Here is a 20,421-nt window from a genome sequence, read left to right on the forward strand (position 1 = left end):
AAACCAGAAGTTTTTATCATCTCATTCTTTATCTCTTGTATTTCAGTTTGGGTATTGTGTAACCTACCTTCCAACTCAGTGATTCTTTCCTCAGCTGTGTCCAGTCTGCTGAGGAGCCTGTCAAAGGCATTCTTCATTTTTGTTGCTCTGTATTTGGTTTCTAGCATTTTTTCTTAGAGTTTTGATTTCTTCTTTTATGTCACCCATTTCTTTTTACATATTATCTATTTTTTTCTGTTAGAGCCCTTAACGTATTCAGATCAGATCAGTCGCTCAGTCGTGTCCGACTCTTTGTGACCCCATGAATCACAGCACGCCAGGCCTCCCTGTCCATGACCAACTCCTGGAGTTCACTGAGACTCACGTCCATTGAATCAGTGATGCCATCCAGCCATCTCATCCTCTGTCATCCCCTTCTCCTCTTGCCCCCAATCCCTCCCAGCATCAGAGTCTTTTCCAATGAGTCAACTCTTTGCATGAGGTGGCCACAAGTACTGGAGTTTCAGCTTTAGCATCATTCCTTCCAAAGAACAGCCAGGGCTGATCTCCTTCAGAATGGACTGGTTGGATCTCCTTGCAGTCCAAGGGACTCTCAAGATCATAGTTATTTTAAATTACAATTCAAAACCCGTGTCATATCTGTATCTGATTCTGATGCTTACTTTGTCTCTCCAGACTATTTTTTCTTGCCTTCTAGCATGTCTTATAATTTTTTGTTAAAAGCAAGACATGATGAATTTAATAACTGATATCATGAGAATTTTAGTGTGAAACTTTGTTTTTGTTTTTTTCTTTTTTTTTAATTTAATTTTATTTTTAAACTTTACAAAATTGTATTAGTTTTGCCAAATATCAAAATGAATCCGCCACAGGTATACATGTGTTCCCCATCCTGAACCCTCCTCCCTCCTATGTGATGTTACTGGACCACATTTAATGTTTGTTATACCTATAGATGGGCTTCCCAGGTGGCACTAGTTAGTAAAGAAGCTGCCTGCCAATGCAGGAGACATAAGAGACTCAGGTTTGATCCTTAGGTTGGGAAGATCCCCAGGAGGAGGGCATGGTGACCCACTCTAGTATTCTCTACTGGAGAATCCCATGGACAGAGGAGCCTGGCAGACTACAGTCCACAGGGTCACAAAGAGTCAGACACAACTGAAGCAACTTGAAACTCACATGTGTACCTGTAGATGCCAGAGGTTTCAGCTCCCTCCTTGTCTATCCCCCCTCCCCTCTTCCTGTTGTCTTTGGGTTTCCCTAGGAACTCCTCCTTAGATAGAATCTGTGTCTTTCAGCTTTCAGTTGCAATCCACTGTTCTTATGCTCTCGTCTTTATGATGTGGTGGTAAGTTGTTAAGGAGAGGATTAAATTTTAGGATTAAAGCTCTCACTAGTTTTTTTAGTGGGCCTGAGTTCTTGGGCTGGGACCTCTAGAAGAGTTTCTAAGCCTTTTCCTTCTCTCCCCTTATGTGAGACAGGATGGAGCTGATGTGGTCACATTGCCCTTCCCCCAGGTCAGATAGGACTTTCTGGGTGGCTAATTAGTAAAGAATCCACCTGCTTGTGTGGGAGATTCAGGAGATGTGGGTTCGATCTCTGGGTCAGGAAGATTCCATGGAGGAGGAAGTACCCATTCCAGTATTCTTGCCTGCAAAATCCCATGGACAGAGAAGAGTACACAGCACAGTAGTTCAGATAAGTCTATGAGAAGTACATCCCCTGGAGGACAGGCTTTCTGTTCTGGAGAACAGAGAGTTCTGCACTGTTTCAAAAATGGTTCCCCTTCTCTCCAAAGTATGAACCTGTTGAGGCTCCCCTTGAGACTGCGTCCCCAGGGGTCCCAAACCAGTGGACACTCAGCTTCCAGCAATTAGGCAGTTATGGTTAAAGTGACCCAGCAGTTACTGCCTGTAGCTCTGTGGCTGTTCCCAGCAAGCTGTACTTCTCTGTATTTGCTTGTCTGTCCAGTTGTCAGAGTTGATGGTTTGCTGTGTAACCTCAATTCTCCATTCACAGAAAGTTGTGGGTTTTCATTTCATTTTGTCATCTTTTTTCTTAGAAGAGTGGGAGTGATGGCTTCTGTGCTCTTTACACATGGAAGCTAAAACCAAAAGCCCCCACCTGGTGGCTTTTGTCAGTCTTGTTCTCTGGTGTCATAACGGTGCTGGAGGACTTGGTGCCCTTCAGTTTCCTGGGCGATGGGGACACAGTGAGGGGCCTGGGCATGTCATAACTCTGTTGCCTTCCCTCCTCCTCTTGGCCCTGTCTGGCCGGACTAGGCACTCACAGTCTGTGATTTGGTTAGTGCTTCTGCCTCTCATTTGGGGAATGAGCGACGGTAAACCAAGTTTGGCTGAGAGAACTGTGTTCAGGGGTGAGCTGTGCTCTCTGGGCCTCAGTTTTTCCACCTGTACAGTGGGGAGAGGGCGGAACCCCTTCTAGCACAGCATGCTCTTGTGAGAATGACACCAGCTTTTCTGAGCGGAGGGAATGATTTGTAATGACTGTGTGTTTTAAGGAAGTATTTCCAGACGCCAGCTTTGCCTTTGGCGTTACTGTTAACTAGTCAAAAGGCTTCCGAACAGAGAGAGTGAAGACAGCAGTCATGTGCAGGCAAATGAATAACCAGTAACTCGGAGCAAGTTTATCTTGGACTTTTCTTCCCATGATGAGTGTTTTTTAAAAAGCATTTCCTCTGATAACAGGTCTGGCTTACGGGGCTTCCACGTGTTGTGAGAGGGCTGGGGTGTTTCCAGGGTATGATAAACCAGTGACCTTCATTCATTCCTCCTGATTTGCACAGGAGACTTAGTGTTACACATTCTCTGTGGGTTCTGAAGCCAAAATGGGGAAATTGCTTTCCATTTGGAAAGCTTAAATATGAGGGGGAGAGGAATGAAAATATATGTTAGGGTTAACGTTTGTAAATTTTCTTAGATATGATGTCACTTAAAGTCATTTAGGGCGGGAAAAACATTGCATATGTTCTCCTTGCTCATAAAAACATTCATGCATTTAAAACCACAGTTAGTTTCATTATTCCCATTCTACTCTCTATGAGCTTCCTTTAAAATTTAAAAAATTTTGGACATGCACTGAACCTTACGATGGTGTAATTTCAGGGATTTCCAGTTTTTAAAAAAACCTGTTCCAAAGAAGCAGATTGGTCCTTGAATGGACAGGACATTATTGCCGTTTTGGCAGAACAAACTCAGAGGCATAGTTTTCATTCTGTATCCCAGCACCTAGCATGGTGCCTGCAAGGAGAAAGTACACATTAATGTTTGTTGAGAGAGTTGGTGAATACGGTAACATACCCACATGTCGGTCTGTCAGAACTTGACAAGAGGATGCCCACAGGCAGAGCAGGCTCTGATTCCTCACCTTCCTTGCTTAGGCCTCTCATCTTTCTCATCTTTGGGCAACGGTGGTACCTGCTAGTATCTCTGGTGTTGGTACTGAACTGCCTCTTTCTTAAGCGGAAGATGGATGCTGACTCAACAGGATCAGTTTTCACATACAGTTATTTGTCTTGCCTGGATTTTAGCCTTGTTTGGGTAGGAAAGGGAAGTAGAGGCCAGATAATCACTGGCATATATTTGACATTAAAATATATGTCCAGCATTCCCCTCCTCTCCCCCCAAATCAGAATCCAGGGGGAAATAGGGAATTTTGCTTTCTTAGGATAAAATTCAACAAAAATTATTAGATTTAGAAGGAATAGGGTAGGTTGTGGAGTTGGGAACACGACTCTGGCTCCCTTCTTATGCCTTGAGTAAGGACAGAGAGATGCTGAGAGATAAAGTGAACAGAAGTAGGCGTGAGTTGTGAACTGGCTCAAAGGGAAGCCCCATTCAGTCATTAATTCAGCGGTCACCAAGCACTTGTGTGTGCTTAGCACAGGTGAGCAAGGTGGTCACTTCTCTCGGGGACCACACACAAGTCAGAGCAATTGGCATTTTGGGAGCACAAACTTAGGTGTCAACAAGGGCTTTCTGGGTGAAGGAGTATTGCAGATTGAGTAGGAGGTTTCTGATGAATGGGAAAGGAACCTTGAGGCAGCAGGAACAGCATGTGCTAAGGCTCAGAGGCAAGTGAGCACACAGCACATTCAAAGATCTGACGGCGTGGTTGGTACAGGGGAATGTTCAGAGCCCAGAGGGGCAGGTCGTAAGACATATTTCATGCCTGGTGGAGGAGCTGGGACTTCATCCTGAGAACGGTGAGGTGTCAGGGGTTGTTTGGGTTCAAGAGTGACCTGGTCAGACCCATGGTTTAGATCTCTGCTGGCTGGCACAGTAGCCACTTGGCACATGTGGCTGTTGGCCTCTGAAACGTGGCTAATCCAAGTTTAGATGTGCTCTAAGATACACACCCGTTTCCAAAGGCATAGTATGAAACCGAGATAGCGCCTGAATAGTTCTTTCAGTGTTGATGTCACACTCAAAAAACATTATAGATATATTGGGTTAAATAACAAATATATTACAATTAATTCTGTTTCTTTTTAAAATGTGGCTACTGGAAGATTAAAAATCGCATGTGAGGCTCACATTATATATCTGGTGGACAGTGCTGTTCTCCACTCTCTGGGCTGATGGGAAGCTATTTAGTGTCCCTGTTGATTCGTTCATTTGTGAATTCATTTATTCAGCACATTTATATCTATTTATAGACCACCTCCTGGAGGAGGGCATGGCAAGCCACTGCAGTATTCTTGTGTGGAGAATCCCCATGGACAGAGGAACCTGGAGGACTATGGTTTATGGAGTTGCAGAGAGTCGGACACGACTGAGCGACTAAGCACTCAGCACATAAATCACCTACTATGGTCCAGGGATTGGTGTGGGTATTGGGAATACAGCAGTGAATGAGGCAAGGCCTTTGCCCTCACAGAGACTTAATAACTATAAATAAATAAGTAATGGTATTCAAATAATGTTCAGTGACATGAAGATGAATGAAATGTCATACACTTGGGGTACTGTGGTAATATACAGGGAATGGGGTCCAAGGTGCTTTGAGATTGGATCAGGAAAGACCACTGACAAGCAGAGGCTTGAATGGAGTGAGAAAACAAACCTTGGGACTGATGGGGAAAAGCAGTCTAGGTGGAGGAAACAGTGAGTGCAAAGGCCCTGGGGTAGGAACGAGTGTGGTGTGTTGGAGAAACAGTAAAGGCAACTGTGAATGGTTGGAGGAAGTGAGGGGTGCAGTGAGATGACCCAGCCAGATAGACAGGGTCAGCTGGATCCCGGAGGGTCACCCAGCAGACCACCATGAAGGGGGTGGAAGAGTTTTATGAGGTTTTGTACTGAGTTGTTCACAGGAATTGACTCGCATTTTTTAAAGGATGCCCTAGGCTGCTGGAAGGGAAAGAATGGACATGAGAAGACTGGCTGGGATACTTAGAGGTAGTCTAAGTGAGAGGAGATGCTGGTTGGGAGGGTGGGGGAGAGGTGATGGATAGATGCTGAGGAGGGATCAGAGGTGGGATGAATCTTGATATCAGAATCATTGGGATTAGCACCAGTTGGGTGTCGAGTGGGAGGGAAAGCAGAATGAATCAAAGCTGACTCCAGCCTAGATGTTTGCTGGAGCGCTGTGTGCTGGGTAGCACTACTGCCCCGGGGTTGAGACTCGGGAAGGAGCAGGTCATGCTGGGGTGGGGATAGGAAATGGCACCCTTTAGACTTGTGAAGTGTAGGATGCCTCTGAGATAAGTAAGTGGTCGGATAGAAGAATCTGGAGTTCAGGCGAGCAGTGATCAGAGCCGAATATTAAATCAGTGATTCGTCAGTATGTAGATAGCATTAGACTCTGGGACTTCCTGAGGTCACCCACGAAGTGAGTGTAGGGAGAGAGAGTCCCGAAACTGAGCCCCTTACTTGGGATGGGGTGGGCAGGGGCAGCCCAGGGAACGGCCCATGAGGTGGGAGCAAAACCAGGAGGTGAGGGGTCTTCAAAGCCAAGAAAAGAGTTTCAGGAAGGAAAGAGATAACCGTGCTAGCCAAGATGAGGGTTGAGGGCGGTTCACTGGGCTTGCTGTGACAGCGAGAGGGTCAGTCACTGATGACCTTGGGGAGAGTGATTTCAGTGGCATGCCAGGGGCCATGGTAGCTGGTTAGAGTGGTGTGGGACTCCAAAGAATGGGAGTGAGGAGGTGGAGCTGGAGAGCTTGGACCAGGGTGAGGGATTTTGCTCCAAAGAGGGCAGAGTTAGGAGGAGAGAATGTGGGCCCTGGTGCTGGTACGTGAGCCTGTTCTGTGCTGTGGGCAGATTCTGGTGGAGAAGGGAAGACCGTTCTGGGAGGGGATGGGTACATGGGGAATTACTGGGGCAGTGACCTTGGTTTGGGAAGAGGGGATGGGACCCAGCGTTGAGTGAGGGCTCAGCTTAGGCTGGTGTAACAGGCAGGAAAAGGGGACTGTTCAGTCCAGATGGAGCAGCCTCACAGGTTTGGGGATGGAAAGATGAGTCCTTTTCTTCTGATTGTTTTTCTTTTCTCAGAGAAAGGAGTTGTCGGTAGAGAGAAAGCAAGTTGTTTGAGGTTTGAGGAGAAAGCGGAAAGTCTCACGTGTTCATCTAGGAGAGTGAATTGAGGAGGGAAATGGTTGGGCTGTAGTAAGGACCCTCTTGAGGTTTGTGGTCATAAATTTAAAGTGGGACAGTCCGCGTGGTTGCATGCATTCCTCCAGCGCGAGGTGTGTGAGCAGTCGCCTTGGGGTTTTGCCAGGGAGTGAAAGGCTAGAGCGAGCTGGAGAGTTGAAAGATTATGCCAGAGTGAGGGTGATTGCCATGGGCCTGGTCTTGGCTGGGGAAGGATGGCAGTGAGACAGGGGAGACCAGGTGGTGGGTGGCAAGGACTCAGGGCAGGAACCCTGAGTCTGGGCCCTGGATGCTGGAGGTTAGGATGCTGGAGGTGTGTTGGTGTCACTGATGAGGGCAAGGTCAAGGTGTGAGTGAGGGGGCGGGTGGTTGCGCTGGTGGCGGGGAGGTGAACGGAAGGCCCCTGGAGGAAAAGGAGATTAAAGAACAGATTGGCTAGAGTCACAGGGGCTGTTCTGAAGGCCGGGTAATGACGGAGGGAAGACAGGGAGCCTGGGCTGACGTCTTCAGCATGAGGTGTCTGTGGAGATGCCACCAGGAGAGCTGGTGGCAAGGGCTGCCTGAGCTGGGTGTTTCAGTATTGCTCCCAAGTTCAAAGGGGGGCTGGATGAGAGATGCCCCGGAGCTGGCCGCGTAGTGAGGAGGACTCCAACAGACCGAGCCAGTCCACCCCAGGCCCGCCTTGGCTCTGCATCAGTGTTTGCCATTGGGCAGGTGGCTTCCTCATCTGAAAAGTGGGGTTACTCACTGCACTGGCCTCAGCCATCCACTGCAAGGATTAACTGGACAGAATACGTGCAGGATGGTTAGGCCCAGCGCTTGGTTTATGGTATGTGCCAGGGACCGGTAACTGTTTTCTCCAAAACAGAACTGTCCTTAAATGAGGACAGTTTGTTCCCAGAGAGGGAGGGATCGTCGATGTGCTCCCCCAAAGTGGGATTGTTGGAGTGGGAATGCAGCCTCCCAAGGGCACTTTAAGGGCATCATACGCCAAGCCCATGGGTGAAGCATGGTTCTCTAGGCACAGAGTGCAGATAATGATACAAGCTGGATTAAGTTAATTCCTGAGCAGTGTGTGACTCGTGCAGACAAGCGTCAGGGAGCCCTTGGCTCTGAGGATGCTCTTGGCCTTGGCCTGAGCGTGGAGAGCCTGGGGCCGCTGGGGTATCCTATTTGTAGAGTCCTTTATGCTTTGTAAGCTCATTTGCTACGGCACCTCTGTGAAAGAGCCATGGCAGGATGAACAGAAGAATGGGGCTCGGAACGGTTGAGCCAGACTCCGCATACCAGCTCAAGCCCTCCCCACGTGCCGGTGTGAGTGGCCTCAGACCCAGGACATGGTTTTATGAATGGCCATAAGGCCGGGTGGCTGGTCAGGGCTGAGGGGACATGCGTGCAGGTGGCCTGGCTGGAGCCCCTGTGGCTGCTCTGGGGCTGTCACCAACGTACCCTGCCTGGTGGGAAGCTGCTTTGGGGCCCAGACCCTGGGGAGGAGAGGCCTGCCCTGGCTCCTCAGAGCTTGGTGACCAGTGCCCCTGTGGAACCTGGTGGACTTTTCCTCTCAGCCTCCACCATGGCCGACTGGGCAGGATCATGAAGGCACGTCATTTTAGGAGCTCAGGTGGGAGCCACCAGTTCCCAGGAGGGGATAGATACAGCTAGTGGCCTCTGGCTGGCTTCCCGCAAGGCTGCATTGGGATGAGGGTTGTTCACAGGCAAAGAAGCACCGCCTGCTGTCTACCTGGCTCTGGAAACACCCAATGCTGTGCCCAGGACATGTTTCCATGTTGCTTCACCCCAGAAAAGGAGCACGGCCTCAGGACTGGGGTTGGAAACCTTGAATTTCAGTCTCCCACTTCCTGGCTGCCTCACCTTTCGACAGAGAATTCTTTCTGGGCTTCTGTGTTTCTTCTGAAAGAAGAGGGGTGTTGGGGCCTCTTGAAGCCCCCCTTACCTCCTCGCATCTCTTCCTACCCTAGTCAGTCTTGATTGGTTTCATCCATAATTACGGCTGCTCAGTTCTCTAAATCAGTGGTCCCCAGCCTCTTCGGCACCAGGGTCAAGGTGAGAGGTTGGTTTCAGAAGGATTCAAGCGCATTACATGTGTTGTGGACTTTATTTCTGTTACTATTACGTCAGCTCCACCTGAGATCATCAGCCTTTAGAACCTGGAGGTTGGAAACCCCTGCTCTAGACCACAAGCTCTTTGAGCATGGGGTGAAGTCGTACTCTCCTCTGTGTCCCTAGGACCTGGCACACACAAGCTGCTCCACAGATGTTCACTGAGTGGATCACATGCACATTACTTGTGGCCCTGGGTACTCCATCGCTTGGGGGCTCAGCTGCTGGAGCAGAAGCAGATGGGACCTGTTTTGCCTAATATCCCAGGGAAGGAGGTGGTTGACTTGAAACCACAGGCTGGGATTCTTTCTCCTACTCCAGGGGAAGCCTCACTTGCAGAACCCAGCACATGGAGCACTCAGAAAACGCAGTGCAGCTAGGTGGTCAGGGACCAGGCTCTGTAGGCAGACAGACCTGGACTCAAATCCCAACTCTGCCAGACCAGCTGTTACCTTGAACAACCCTCTTCCAGAATCTGATCCTGTTATCTCAGCTCAAAAACAAGAATAGAAAAACCCACCTCATGATGGTGGTGTGCTGGTTAAATCACATAAGTGACATGCCTACTATGGAGACAGTAGAAAAAGATAGCTTGTTGTTGTTATGAGTAGTAAATATTTGTTGAAATATAGAATGAGAATCCTGTGGAACCTTTTGGAATCTGGCTACTCTTTGATTTTCTTTGCCTTGCTGTATGTAAAATGCAAGAACTGGGGAATTTTTCTGCCTTGAGCAGCATAGAAAGATGGGTATTGGTGCAGACTTTGGAGTTGGGAAGGTGTCTTGGACCTGTGACCAAAGCTTCTCTCTGAACCTCATCTGTGTACTGGGAATAATAGCCCCTATGTCATCGGGTTGTTCTGAAGGATCAGTTGAGACACTGTGTGTACAGAATGCTTAGAGCCTAGCAGATTGGTAAGTATTTTATTAATTTTTGTCATTTTTTAATTTTCTTTTCTGAAGAGCTTCCCTGGTGGCTCCGAGAGTAAAGAATCTGCCTGCAATGCAGGAGACCTGGGTTCGATCCCTGGGATGGGAAGATCCCTTGGAGAAGGAAATGGCAACCCACTCCAATATTCTTGCCTGGAAAATCCCAGGGACAGAGGAGCCTGGCAGGCTACAGTCCATGGCGTCACAAAGACTTGGACATGACTGAGTGACTATCACTTTCTTTCCTTCTTTTTCTACTTTATTTTCTGAAGATGCTTAGAAATACCTCCAATATTATTAAAAAAAAGATTTCCTGTGTTTATTTAGTATTTTCTTTTCCTGTTTTGCTGTTTAATCCTTCTGGCATTTATTTTTATGTATTTTTCCAGGTGTCCCACTCTTATCTGTTTCTAAATTTTATTTATTTGTTTTTGCCACATCTGACTTTATTTAATAAAACTTGACAGAGTTGAGACCCCCTTCTCCAGGGTCAGTCCACTCCCTCTCCAGAGGTACTAGGAATCTACAATTTGGTGTTTATAATTCCCAGACATGTTTATAATAATGCTATATAAGGATGAAACCACAACTGTCCCAAGGGATCTTGCAACTTACATTTTTCTCTTTAAAAACTTATTTTGTCATAATTTCAGGCTTATAGAAAAGTTTACAACTAGTGCAAAGAATTTCTGGATCATTTTCACTCCAGTTTCCCCAAAATTAACATTTCCATGTTTGCTTTCCCACCCCCTCACTGCCCACCCCCCACAGCTCTGTGTTTAATCCTTTTTCTAAACCATTTGAGTCACAGTTGCAGGCCTGATATCCCTTTACCCTTAAATACTTCAGGCTGTATTTCTTAAAAACAAGGATATTTGCTTGTAATATCATAGTTCAGTGATCAAAATCAGGAAATTAACCCTGGTGGAATACCATCAGCAAGTCTACAAACTTTATTCCTGTTTAACCATCTGTGTCAGTCATGTCCTCTGTAGCAGTGGTCCCCAGCCTTCTTGGAACCAAGGACTGGTTTCGTGGAAGACAATTTTTCCACAGATTGGAGCGGGTGGTGAATGGTTTCAGGATGATTCTCATAGAGCAGGAAGCCTAGATCGCATGCATATGCAGTTCATAGCAGTGTACGAGCTCCTGTGAAAATCTAATGCTGCCCCTGATCTGACAGGAGGCGGACCTCAGGCGGTAATACGAGCATTGGGGAGCAACTCTAACTACAGACGAAACTTTCCTGGCTCACTCACTGCTCACCTCCTGCTCTGCAGTTGGATTACTAACGGTACTGGTCCTTGGCCCAGGGGTTGGGGACCCCTGCTCTGTAGGAAAAGAAAACCTCAGGTCACAAGCTGAATTTTCTATTGTCCAGTCTCTTTCGTCTTTTTACATCTGGATCACTTCTTCAGTTTTCCTTTTCTCTTTCCTGACCTTGATTTTTGTTGTTGTTGTTGTTATTTTGTAGACTATCCCTCCATTTGGGTATGTCTGATATTTCCTTGTTCTGAGATTCAGGCCAAGCAATTTTTGCAGGAATACCTGGACATGACGGTATAACCTTCTCAGTACTAGTATCAGAAAGCATCATTATTGTTAGTGAATAGTCTGTCCTTCTCCCACTGATCTGAAATACATGTTCACAACTGTCTAAATTCTTACATGTACATAAGTCTGCCTCTGGACTTGTTATTCTCATAAAGTGATCAGTTTATCTAATTCTGTGCAATTTTTCCCCCAGCTGTTTTATAATAATTGTTGTTCTTGTTCAGTCACTCAGTCATGTCTGACTCTTTGTGACCCCATGGACTGCAGCACGCCAGGCTTCCCTGTCCTTCACCATCTCCCAGAGTTTGCTCAGACTCATGTCCATTGAGTGCATGATTCCATCCAATCTTCTCATCCGCTGCTGTCCTCTTTTCCTCCTGCCCTCAGTCTTTCCCAGCATCAGGGTCTTTTCCAGTGAGTTGCTCTTTGCATCAAGTGGCCAAACTATTCTAGCTTCAGCTTTTGCATCAGTCCTTCCAGTGAATATTCAGGGTTTATTTCCTTTAGGATTGACTGGTTTGATCTCTGTGCTGTCCAGAGTACTCTCAAGAGTCTTCTCCAATACCACAATTCAAAAGTATCCATTCTTTGCTGCTAAGCCTTCCTTTATGGTCCAACACTCACAGCTATACATGACTGTTGGGAAAAACCATAGCTTTGTCTATACAGACCTTTGTCAGCAAACGGATGTCTCTGCTTTTTAATATACTGTCTAGGTTTGTCATAGCTTTTCTTCCAAGGAACAGGCATCTTTTAATTTCATGGCTGCAGTCACTGTCCGCAGTGATTTTGGAGCCTAAGAAGACAAAGCCTGTTACTATACAATACCTTCAAACTGTACAGGTTTCCTTTTTGGTGTTTTGTAACTTAAGTTACTCATGGGAAGGGGGTTCTTCCTCCCATTACATTTTCTAATTGATTATTGTTGATGCTGGAAAACCACTGACATGTGAATATTTTTCCTGGATCTGGCTGGTTTCCTGAATTCTCTTTTATTCTAATCTTTTTCAGTTGATTCTCTTGGAATATTTTTTAAAATGTAGACAGTTGTATCTGCAAATCATGGCAGGTTTGTCTCTTCCTTTACACTTCTATTTTCTTTTTTCCAGTCTTTTCACATTGGCTGAGATGTCCAGAATAGTTTTGAATAATATGATAGTGATATTGGGCATTCTTGGTTATTCCTGACTTTAAGTGAAGTAGCTCTGGAGTTATATTAAGTGTTGGAGGGAGGTTTTGGAGAGATACCCTTCGTGTGGAGGTTTTAAAAAATTCCTAGTGAATTATGTTGATCTTTAAAAAAAAACAACAAATGAAACTCAAAATCCAGAAGACGTAGGTTGATGCTTATTTTTAGAGTTGTATTACTTTTGTAATTTAGTGCCATGTCTTATTTGCTAAGGCTTCTCTGGTGGCTCAGTGGGTAAAGAATCTACCTGCCAATGCAGGAGACACGGATTTGATCCCTAATCTGGAAGATCCCCTGGAGAAGGAAATGGCAACCCACTCCAGTGTTCTTGCTTGGAAATCTGCATGGACAGAGGAGCCTGGTGGGTTACAGTCTATGGGGTCAAAAAGAGTCGGACATGACTTAGAGACTGAACAACAGCAACTTACTTGCTAACAATTATGTAGGATTTATCTTCATGACTCAGATAATCACGATGGTGTGATCACTCACCTAGAGCCAGACATCCTGGAATGTGAAGTCAAGTGGGCCTTAGGAAGCATCACTACGAACAAAGCTAGTGGAGGTCATGGAATTCCAGTTGAGCTATTTCAAATCCTGAAAGACGATGCTGTGAAAGTGCTGCACTTAATATGCCAGCAAATTTGGAAAACTCAGCTGTGGCCACAGAACTGGAAGAGGTCAGTTTCCATTCTAATCCCAAAGAAAGGCAATACCAAAGAATGTTCAAACTACCACACAATTGCACTCATTTCACATGCTGCTGCTGTTGCTAAGTCGCTTCAGTCATGTTTGACTCTGTGCGACCCCATAGACAGCAGCCCATCAGGCTCCCCCGTCCCTGGGAGTCTCTAGGCAAGAATACTGGAGTGGGTTGCCATTTCCTCTCCAGTGCATGAAAGTGAAAAGTCAAAGTGAAGTCGCTCAGTTGTGTCTGACTCTTAGTGACCTCATGGACTGCAGCCTACCAGGCTCCTCCATCCATGGGATTTTCCAGGCAAGAGTACTGGAGTGGGGTGCCATTGCCTTCTCTGCATCTCACACGCTAGTAATGCTTAAAATTCTCCAAGCCAGGCTTTAGCAATATGTGAACCATGAACTTCCAGATGTTCAAGCTAGTTTTAGAAAAGGCAGAGGAACCAGAGATCAAATTGCCAACATCCGATGGATCATTTAAAAAGCAAGAGAGTTCCAGAAAAACATCTATTTCTGCCTTATTGACTATGCCAAAGCCTTTGACTATGTGGATCACAATAAACTGTGGAAAATTCTGAAAGAGATGGGAATACCAGAGCACCTGACCTGCCTCTTGAGAAACCTATATGCAGGTCAGGAAGCAACAGTTAGAACTGGACGTGGAACAACAGACTGGTTCCAAATAGGAAAAGGAGTACGTCAAGGCTGTATATTGTCACCCTGCTTATTTAACTTCTATGCAGAGTACATAATGAGAAACACTGGGCTGAAAGAAGCAAAAGCTGGAATCAAGATTGCAGGGAGAAATATCAATAACCTCAAATATGCAGATGACCCCACCCTTATGGCAGAAAGTGAAGAAGAACTAAAGAGCCTCTTGATGAAAGTGAAAGAGGAGAGTAAAAACGTTGGCTTAAAGCTCAACATTCAGAAAACTAAGATCATGGCATCCGGTCCCATCACTTCATGGGCAAAAAATGGGGGAAACAGTGGACACAGTGCCTGACTTTATTTTTTTGGGCTCCGAAATCACTGCAGATGGTGATTGCAGCCATGAAATTAAAAGGCGCTTGCTCCTTGGAAGGAAAGTTATGACCAACCTAAACAGCATATTCAAAAGCAGAGACATTACTTTGCCAACAAATGTCTGTCTAGTCAAGGCTATGGTTTTTCCAATGGATGTGAGAGTTGGACTGTGAAGAAAGCTGAGTGCCGAAGAATTGCTGCTTTTGAACTGTGGTGTTGGAGAAGACTCTTGAGAGTCCCTTGGACTGCAAGGAGATCCAACCAGTCCATCCTAAAGGAGATCAGTCCTGGGTGTTCATTGGAAGGACTGATGTTGAAGCTGAAACTCCAATACTTTGGCCACCTGATGAGAAGAGCTGACTCATTGAAAAAGACCCTAATGCTGGGAACAATTGAGGGAAGGAGAAGAAGGGGACGACAGAAGATGAGATGGCTGGATGGCATCATCGGGTTGATGGACATGGGTTTGGGTGGACTCTGGGAGTTGGTGCTGGACAGGGAGGCCTGGCGTGCTGCAGTTCATGGGGTTGCAAAGAGTCAGACATGACTGAGCGACTGAACTGAACTAATGTAGGATTTTGGGGTCTGAATTTATATAAGATTTATCTATAATTTTATCTTTTAAATGATCGTTGCCCAGTTTTAATTGGAGAAGTATTTTGGCTTTGTAGGAAGGACTGGGATGTTAGTCTCCCTGCAACAATTTAGTAAATATAAATATAATCTGTTTATTGAGGATTTGGTAGAATTTGCCAGTAAAATTATTTGAACATTCCCAATGATTTTATAATTCAAATTTCTTCATCTAATTCTTGGTTTATTCAAGTTTTCTATTTAGAAACCGATCTATTTTGTATGCATTTAAAATGTATGTTAATAAAAAGTCTTTCTTCCTCTTTCTCTCTTTCTATCCATCCTTTTGGTTCTGAGTTACTGCCTCCTTCTCATTTCTTAGTGTTTTATATTTATCTTTTTATTTTCTTGTCCAGACATATTGAAGGAACAGGCAGTGTTAGCTATTTTATTTATAATTTCAAAGGACTTGCCCTTGCTTTTGTTGTCAAGTCTTTTGTTTTCTGTTTCTTTAACTTCTGATTATTTTTCTTCATTTTTGACTTTCGGTCTATTTCCATTTTTCGTTTATTCACTTATTTTTTGAGTGACAGTTCAGAAGTATCCCATGGGTTTTACTGTATAATACTCTCATTGTTCATTTTTAAACAGGCTGCAGTTTATTTTAATTTCTCTTTAAAAAATATTTCTCTAAATAACCTTTGGATTACATTTCCAAGTGGTTAAATTTTTTGTGGCTCTCTCTTTGTTTAATTTTTAGTTTTATTGCTTCGTGGTCAGAGAATATGGCCTGTGTAATTTCTGACTTAAAAAAAAGATTATTGAGGTTTTCTTTGTGGCCCATCACATGATCAGCTTGTAATTGTTCCATGGATTTTTGAAAAGATGTGCATTGTTTTATAAATATATACAAAAATATATTAAACTGTTTGTGTTTTTCAAGTCCTTTATTGTCCACCCTAGTTTTTTATTTTTTTATTTATTTATTTTGTACCCCCGTTTTTTAAATCCTCATAATCTGTTTATTTCTGGGAAGTATGCCACTGTCTCTTATTATAACTAATATTTTTTACATTTCTCCTTGTATTTTCACCAATTTTTGCTCTGTGTATGTAATGAATATAGTAATAGTTTTTTAGTGGTTAAATTTAGTATTAATTAAAAAATTATTTTTGCCCTTTGTGATTCTTATTTTTTACCTTGAAGTCTGTTGCCATTTCTGCATTTTATTGACACATGCCTGGTGTTATTTTGTCAATTCCTTGTTCTTTTTTTAAAAAAAATTGTTTTAAAGTAATTTAAGACGTCATGAAGAGTTGCAGCAAGAATGCTCATAGTCTGCTGTACCCTTCACCCTGCTTTCCTCATTGATTTCATCTCATGTCATCATAATCCTTTCTATTTTAGCCTTTCTGGCTCTTTTTGTTTTAGCTTCTGTCCTGCCCTACATCCCCCCATCTGTGATACACTTTTTTTAATCGGGGAATGTATGTGTAGATGCAGAGGGTGTTAATAGCTCAGTTATGTCCGACTCCTTCGACATTGTTTATACTATAGCCTGCCAGGCCCCTCAGTCCATGGGATTCTCCAGGCCAAAATACTGGAGTGGGTAACCATTCCTTTCTTTGTGGGATCTTCCCAACCCAGGGATCAAACTGGTCTCCTGCATTGCAGGCAGATTCTTGACCATCTGAGCCATCCATATTTATTGTGTTTGCTTGTTTTAAGTTTCAACTTCCTTTTGCTACCTTAATTTGTTTTTGGTTTTCCATGATGTTTTTCTCCTGCTTATTGTTGGATTGCCAAAATTTTCTTTAGTTTCCGTTTTTCTTACTTCCATAAACCCTTGCTGCTTGAATTCCACCCCCCACCTCCATTCTTACTCATTTGGAAGTCATAATCTTATTTCTCATTTTTTTCACTTAGGCTAAGATTTTTAGCAAACATATTTAAACTTGGGCAAGAATAAATTATTATCTCTACCCTCAAAGATTCCCCACCTACACACAAATATTTGACCTTTAAATGTACCATGCTTTCCTTATCCTCTCTCTATAATCGGTTCTTGGTTAATATGATATGGAATTTTATTTCCAGCTTAAAAAAATTCTGCATTGTGGTTTTGGAAATTATGTAAGAGCTGCCTTGAGCTTCACAGCTAGCTACATTTTCACCCACTTTTTGTAGACTTAACTCTATTTTGTTGAGTTTCTTTCTCTTCTTTCTAAAATTTTGTTTGATGTCTTCTTTCTTATACTTAATTTCCTTTATGTTTTTCAGAAAAGGTGCTGGGATGGCTCCAGAATCTTTGTATATCTGAGAAGTCAGATATATATATATATATATTTGTTTTTCCCTCCACTTGAGTGATGAGTTGGTTTGCAGTTGAGTTCTAGGTTTAAAGCCCTTTTGCTTAGAGCTTTTTAACCCTTGCACTCTTTATCTTTTGCCTTTGAGAAGTCTGGTGCTAGACTGAGTCCTGTTTCTCTGTAGGTTTTTTTTTCCCTCTATGGAAGCATTTAAGGATTTCTCTTTGTTCTTGGAGTTAGGAAATTTCATCAGGGTGTGTCTTGAAAGTCTTTTTTCATTCCTCATCCTCAGCACTTGGCTTTTGTGCTCCAAAAACTCCAGCCTTTATTTCTGTTTTGTTCTTCACTCTAGAGAAATGAGTGAATATTGGGCCTGTAGTGGATCTCTAGGGTAGAGAGACAGTGAAGCCTTGTTAGATTACTTGGGATGCATGCAGCCGGACAGCTGGTCGACCCTCTACACACCACACATTTCTCATCTGTAGAAGGCAGTGAGAACAGCTCTTGTCAATAGGGTGGTTGGGAGATAAAACAGAACACAGAAAAACACTTTGGAGTGCCTGCAAGGAGGAAGTAGTCAGTGGTGGGAGCTGCTGTCTATATAATCCCCTGAAGGCAGCAGAGATGGAGGAACAGATGGGCTTTTGAACTGGAGTTTGAGGAATGGACAAGATGGGAACCTTCTCTGAGGCTCAGTCTCTCTACTTAAGATGATGGAACTTGATAAGTTTATAGGTAATCATTATTCTTTTTTTTTTTCTTTTAATTTCACACAGAGGAAAGTGACTGGAATCATTTTGGAATCTTAAGTCTCTTCTCTTCTTTCCCCTCTGTCCTTTCTCTCTTGTTCTTTCCTTTTAGTGATTTTATTGGGTTGGCCAAAAAGTTTGTTCCATTTTTTTCTATAAGACTGTATAGAATTGTATAGAACTGAATGGATTTTTTGGCCAACCCAGTATTTGGTCTTTCTGGTGGCATGCATTCTAAGTCGCTTCTGTCGTGTCCGATTCTTTGCGACCCTGTGGACTGTAGCCCACCAGGCTCCTCTGTCCGGGGATTCTCCAGGCAAGAATACTGGAGTGGGTTGCCACGCCCTCCTCCAGGGGATTTTCCCGACCCAGGGATCAAACCCATGTCTCTTACGTCTCCTGCGTTGGCAAGCAGGTTCTTTACCACTAGCGCCACCTGGACCCAGGGGTTCGAAGAGCCTTTAATTTGCTGAAGAGAAAGGACTTCAGACTTGCCCAGCAGAGCCTGTTTCAGTGGACTAAAAGGAAACGTTAGATGTCTTTGCGCATCTTCATCTGACATGCCCTCTAGTGTCTCCTCTTTATCTGTTCCCACTCTCCTGGGCTACTAACTGTCCAGCACGTCCCCAGGGCTTGCACACAGTAAGTGCTCTGGAAATGCTTATGGAGCATACAGTGAATCAATGCTCCGTTTCTCCTGCTTGGAGACATGACTGCTTCTCACTTCACTGGGCAGGTACCCTTGCTTTTGCTGTTTTATAAAAGATTTTATTTGTGATTGAATGACAGACAGTTCTTTTAGAAAACAAGAAGAACTGGTTTGGACCATTGTGAAACTCCATTTTAACAGCAAGAAGACAGGGCTCTGGCAGCTTCAAAAAGGGCAATCAAGAAATTCTTGTTTGCTCAACAGAAGGAAGTATTTAGAGTGGTTACATGGCTTCAGAGTTGCTCCAAACTCCATATAATTCCAACTTCTAATGGCTTTTTTGGCCTCTGAGGTAATTGGTGAAAGTTAATTTACAGGAGTGTTCTAGGTTGGTTTCACCAAATTGCCTACTGTCCCAAGCACATCTGGAAACATCACAGGAGAAATTCGGCTGGGGAGGAGACATGGGTAGGGTATGATTTCCAATGTGTTTTCTCTGCTCTTGGCATGGTTCACAAAGCAAATATTTTTGAGCGTCTCTTCTGCCTGGCACTGATGAGACAGGAGAGGGAAGGAAGATGGGACTGAATTAGTGCAGTAGAGTGTAGTCAGTATAAACCCTGCACCCAACTGACTCAGGAGAGCTGGAGGGGTGAGGGCAGTGTTGGATACAGAGGGGCTTGCCATGGATGAGAGAGGGAAGGGCATTCTGGACAGTGGTCACTGCACAAACGGAGCATCCCAAGCAAGTGCAGTGAGAGGTAAAGCGTGTCTGCACGGTGCAGCCTCGCGTGCAGTAGGGCCGGGATCCCCTGTGTTCCGTCTAAGGGGAGCCGTTGCCACTTAGCTGTACCTGCCTGTGGCCAAGTCAGACCATAGGCCCAGGATGGCCAGAGCTTCGGATTTTTTTTTTTTAAAGAGAAGCTCTAGATCTAGAATTTTATGTAACATTTCCTAAATTTCTAATTATAGCAACTCATTGAAAAATTTTAAAATAATGTAAACCACCCCCCCCCCCCACCACCAAACCCATTCCAGTCCACCACCAGCTAGTGAAACCTGTTGTGGGAGGTTGAGAGAAACAAGGATGAAGAGGGACTCGGCCTGCCATGACCTGTGTCCTGTCCATTGCCAACGTCAGGAAAGAGAGCTTGACCTTGAATTTTGAAACAGAGGCCAGGTGACTCTGGAGAAACCTGACCTTCCCCGACCTTATTTACTTTGACTCAGGGAATGGGAGTCAGAAGTTTTGGGCTTTTAGGTTTTCTCTTTATTACTACCCGCCCCCCTTTTTTTTCCTTTGCTAAAATTGCCTGGGGAATGTGATGGTGACAGGTGAAGCTGGTTTGCCTCTTAGAACTTCTAAGCCCCGCTTGCTGCATGCTCCCGCCCTGCACGGTTCTGGCCCCATGAGGAATTTCTCCCCTTCCCACCCTTTCGTTCTGTTTTGTGGGGTAATAGAGAGAGGGCCGGGTAAGTACACTCTTGAGCCTCAACTAGCCTCAGTAGCCACGCATGCTCATCTTCCCCCTGAAGTAGATGGATAAAGATTTTGTTTAAAATTCTTGTTCTTAAATTCATAACACAGAGGTGTCCAGTCGAAATATAATGTAAGCCACATATGTAATTTAAATTTTCTAGTATCCACAACAGAGGGGAAAATGACAGTTGAAATTAATGTCAGTAACATAATTTATTTAGCCCTGTACCTTCAAAATGTTATCGCTTCAACATGTAACCAATATAAAAATTCTTTTAAGCTACTGTATTATTATATTTTAAATTTTGTACAAAGTCCTTGAAATCTCTGTTTTCCACGGATAGCCCATCTCACTTTGGATTCATTACAGTGTTTCAAATGCGAAGTCACATGTGGCTAGTGGCCGTCATGTTGGACAAGTGTGGCTGTTACAGGGGCACGTGAGAAGGTGACAGTCACAGACACAAAGGAGTAGACAGGCTGGGGACTCCCCTGGCAGTCCAGTGGTTTAGACTTCTCCTTGCAATGCAGGG

At 44.4% G+C, this 20,421-nt stretch overlaps 1 protein-coding gene across 29 annotated transcripts in view; it reads left to right on the forward strand.

The window, feature by feature from the left end:
- Positions 1-20,421, forward strand: part of ZNF618 (zinc finger protein 618) — a 204,755-nt gene that overhangs the window by 62,811 nt on the left and 121,523 nt on the right. For 2 of the 29 annotated variants that reach the window (XR_008713932.1, XR_008713931.1), the window contains one exon: positions 4,679-4,942. The exons of the other annotated variants lie outside the window; for them this stretch is intronic. The gene's annotated coding sequence lies outside the window, so the exon portion shown is untranslated. Of the gene's footprint in view, positions 1-4,678; positions 4,943-20,421 lie in introns of those variants that run through there. 29 annotated transcript variants of the gene reach the window in all.

Source organism: Bubalus kerabau, chromosome 4 (genome assembly GCF_029407905.1).
Source record: "Bubalus kerabau isolate K-KA32 ecotype Philippines breed swamp buffalo chromosome 4, PCC_UOA_SB_1v2, whole genome shotgun sequence".
NCBI lineage: Eukaryota > Metazoa > Chordata > Mammalia > Artiodactyla > Bovidae > Bubalus > Bubalus kerabau.